This window comes from Sapajus apella, unplaced genomic scaffold, assembly GCF_009761245.1.
Source record: "Sapajus apella isolate SASKATOON/1434 unplaced genomic scaffold, GSC_monkey_1.0 scaffold650, whole genome shotgun sequence".
NCBI lineage: Eukaryota > Metazoa > Chordata > Mammalia > Primates > Cebidae > Sapajus > Sapajus apella.
Genome location: NW_022437576.1, coordinates 18,923 through 23,660, shown reverse-complemented (window position 1 = coordinate 23,660; position 4,738 = coordinate 18,923).

Here is a 4,738-nt window from a genome sequence, read left to right as displayed (position 1 = left end):
GTAGAAGAGGGCAGTTCCCCAGGAAAGGCCCCACCCTCAAGCTGGAAAGCTGAGGTCCTAAATGGGAACAAGCATTTCTGTTTTTGTACCCAAATGTTGCCTTTGCGCCTACCATGCCCCCTTATCCTGTTCCCACAGAAACCCCAAACCCAGCAGAAGAACAGAAGAGCAGCAGAATGTCATGGCAGAGGAAAAGAGAAGGAGCATGTGAACACTGAAAGGAGTTTGGCTGGGGACAGTTGGAGAGGAGATCTCGGGATGGCCAAATTCCAGACGAAGATCATCTACCCACTCCATCCCCTTTTCAGCTCCCCATCCATCTTGCTGAGCACCACCTCCACCACTCAACAAAACCCCTGCATTTACCACCCTTCAAGTCCGTGTGTGACCTTATTCTTCGTGGATGACAGACAAGGACTCAGGTAACAAGACAGCAGTGTAAAACGCCGTCACCCTGACTTTCCACTGAGCTAGTGGAATGCTTAGTCGTCTGTAGATGGCAACTGCTAAAAGAGCATTAATTGTAACACGCCCCTAGATGCTACCATGGGGCTGGAGCCCAAAAGCACTCTCCCTGGCTCCTGAACCTGCCCGTATACATGCTCCCCATCCTGTAAGGGGTTTGAGCAAGGGGCAGCTGAGCCACACCCGTCACAAGTCCCAAAAGGGGGTCAGGAAACTCTCCTGTTTCACAGTGAGTCAAGATCGCACCACTGCACTCCAGCCTGGGCAACAAAGCGAGACCCTGTCTCGAAAACAACAAAAAAGTAAAGCGTATGGTGGTTATTCAGATTAAACATAGAATCACCATATATTCCAGCAATTCAATTTCTATATACCCAAAAGAACTGAAAGCAGAGATTCAAACAGATATTTGTACACCAATGTTCAACGCAGCATTATTCACAGTAGCCAAAAGATAGAAACAACCTAAGTGTCTACCAATGGATGAATGTCTAAACAAAATGTAGTCTGTACATACAATGGAATAGTCAGCCTTCAGAAATAATGAAATTCTTTGGCACCACTGAGTCTTCAAAAAAAAAAAAAGAAAAAGAAAATGAAATTCTGACACTGCAACAAAGATGAACCTTTAACATTATACTAAGTGAAATATGCCAGACAGGCACAAAAAATAAATATTGTATGATTCCATGTATATGAGAAAACCAGAGTAGTCAACATCATACAGATGAAATGGAGAATGGTGGTTTCATGGGTTGGAGAAAAGTGATGTATAGAGAATTGTTTAATGGGCACAGAGTTTCAGTTTGTAAAATAGAAAGGTTCTGGGATGTACAGTGGTGACGGTTGCACAATAATAAACATACTGAATGCCACTGAACTGTACACTTAAAAACAGTTAAAATAGTAATTTTGGCTGGCACAATGGCTCACACCTGTAATCCCAGCATTTTGGGAGGCTGAAGGGGAAGGGTCACCTGAGGTTGGGAGTTTGAGATCAGCCTGACCAACGTGGAGAAACTCCATCTCTACTGAAAATACAAAATTAGCCATGGATGGTGGCACATGCCTGTAATCCCAGCTACTCAGGATGGTAAGGCAGGAGAATCACTTGAACCCGGGAGGTAGAGGTTGTAGTGAGCCGAGATCGCACCATCACATCCAGCCTGGATAACAAGAGTGAAAACCGTTTCATTGTTAGGCCAGGCACAATGGCTCACACCTGTAATCCCACACTTTGGGAGACCAAGGGAGTCTAGAAGTTTGGCTGACATGGCAAAACCTTGTCTCTACAAAATATACAAAAATTAGCCAAGTGTCATGGCACATGTCTGTAATCCTGGCTACTTGGGAGGCTGAGGCACAAGAACTGCTTGAACCTGGGAGGCAGAGGTTGCAGCGAGCCGAGATCGTACCATATTATTATGGAAATAGACACTTGCACTTATACACAGAAATCACTGCAAATATGGCTGCACTCTAGATCGGGTGACAGAGCCAGACCTTGTCTCAAGAAAAAATAAAATTCATTATTGCAGAGAAACTTTTGTATTAATACATGTGTACCTGAAGACATAAGCAAGAATATATTTGTAATAGCACCAAAATGGGGGAAAAAAATCCATCTTTAGGAGAAAAGAAAATTGTGGCATAGTCATAATATTAATACAAGTATCTGAGAAAATGCACAACAGTGCATTAACCTGAAATAAAATGCAAATAGATAACCTACCTTTTCTCAGTTTTTGGAAATTAATATACTGCCTAAAGTAATATATAAAAAAAAAAAAAAAGTAATCTTTTTTTGAGACCAAATCTCACTCTGTTACCCAGGCTGGAGTGTAATGGCGTAATCTCGGCTCACTCCAACTTCCACCACCCAGGCTTAAGTGATTCTCCTGCCTCCGTCTCCCAAGTAGCTGGGATTACAGGCACGCACCACTGCACCCTGCTAATCTTTGTATTTTTAGTACAGATGGGGTTTCACCGTGTTGCTCAGGCTGGTCTTGAACTCCTGACCTCAGGTGATCTGCCCACCTCGATCTCCCAAAATGCTGGGATTACAGGCATGAGCCACTATGCCTGGCCAGGAAAGTAATTTTTAATAAAATATTTTAATATGTAAATGCTAGATGTAACCATCCTAAAATTCATATTATGGAAATAGAAACTTGCACCTAAACACAGAATCACCATGAATTTGACAGTTACAAATGTAGACTGAGACTAATAAGTTGAATAGGAAAATCAAATACCATATGGGGCAATGCCATTGGTAATGGGATTGTCCCAAAACAGTGAATCACTCTTGGTAAAGTTCTGAACAAAACAAAGTACAATTTGCCCCAGGTTAATACTCAGTAGTTACATTCCTGGAAAATTCAGGGTCTATTAAAACTATGTTTAAGGCCGGGCGCGGTGGCTCACGCCTATAATCCCAGCACTTTGGGAGGCCGAGGCGGGTGGATCATGAGGTCAAGAGATCAAGACCATCCTGGTCAACAAGGTGAAACCTCGTCTCTACTAAAAATACAAAAATTAGCTGGGCATGATGGTGCGTGCCTGTAGTCCCAACTACTTGGGAGGCTGAGGCAGGAGAATTGCTTGAACCCAGGAGGCGGAGGTTGCGGTGAGCCGAGATCACGCCATTGTACTCCAGCCTGTGTAACAAGAGTGAAACTCCGTCTCACAAAAAAAAAAAAAAAAAAAAAAAAAAAAAACTATGTTTAAAAAGAAAAAAAAGTTTGTGTTTAAATGTAAAACAGATTAGAATAATATAAGCACAGGTTGTGTGTGGTGGCTCACACCTGTAACCCCAGCACTTTGGGAGGCTGAGGTCCAGGGGATGATCGGCTGCACTCTAGACCGGGTGACAGAGCCAGACCTTGTCTCAAGAAAAAAGGTCAGGAGTTTGAGACCAGCCTGGCTAACATGGTGAAACCCTGTCCCTACCAAAAATACAAAATTAGCCAGGCATGGTGGTGGGCACCTGCAGTCCCAGATCTTGGGAGGTTGAGGCAGGAGAATCGCTTGAACCTGGGAGGTGGAGGTGGCAGTGAGCCAATATCACACCACTGCACTCCAGCCTCCATGACAGAGCGAGGCTTTGTCAAAAAAATAAATAAATAAATAAAAAATAAAAAAATAAAATGATAAGTATAAACAGGTTTTTCACCTACAAGAAGGTTTAGGGAAATGTTCAAAAGTCATGCAGAACTGTCTCATACCTTGTAGGATGTCTGTATTCCTGGCTCCTGCTCATTGAATGTCAAAACTAGACTCATCCTCCTCTAATCATTGTGGCAACCAAAAGTGCATCCTCAAAGATCCAAACACATCATAGTAGCAGTACTACCCTTGCGGAGAACCAGAGCCTTCAGGCAAGGATAGATCTCAATATGGCCTCCAAATTGTCCTTATTTTCATGACACCATGAAGTTGAATAGGATAAAAAGTCTAACCAATTTCTAACTCTGGCAAGAAAGGTCTATTTGTTTGTGTTACTGCAAAGGAAACTGAAACTAGGTAATTTATAAAGAGGTTTAACTGGCTCATGGTTCTGCAGGATACACAAGCAAGGCACCAACATTTGCTTGTCTTCAGTGAGGGCCTCAGGAAGCTTACAACCATAGTGGAAGGCTAAGTGGAAGCAGGCACATCACACAGCAAGAGCAGAAGAAAGGGGGTGGGGAGATGCCACACTTTTTTGAACAACTACATCTCATGTAAACTCACTGAGCAAGACTCATTTATCACTAAGGGGATAATGGTAAATCATTCATGAGGAATCTACTCCCATGATCCAATCAACCCCCCACCCCCACCTCCAACATTGGGAATCACATTTCAACATGAGATGCAGAAGAGACAAAACAACCAAACCATATCAGGAGGAACAGATCCTGTCTCAAAAAAAAAAAAAAACCTGTTACATCCCCAGAAGATGTTACAGTTTACAAGAAGCATTTTTGTTTAATTTTAATCCATATAGCAGACAGACATCATAAGACAGATGTCATTATTCTTTTCATATTACTTATAAGGTGAACAATCTCAAAAAGGTCAGTCACAAAGCTAGTAAGTGACAGAAACTTACTTACTTACTTACCAGAGTGCTTTAAATCAGATTTAAAGCGCTCTGATTTCAAATCCTGTGTTCCTTCCACCAAACTACACTGCTTTACAAATATCCAGTATGGCAATACAGACAAAAAGGAGTATTCGCAGCACAAGGTCAATACAAAGACTCTTTTTTTTTTTTTTTTTTTTTTTT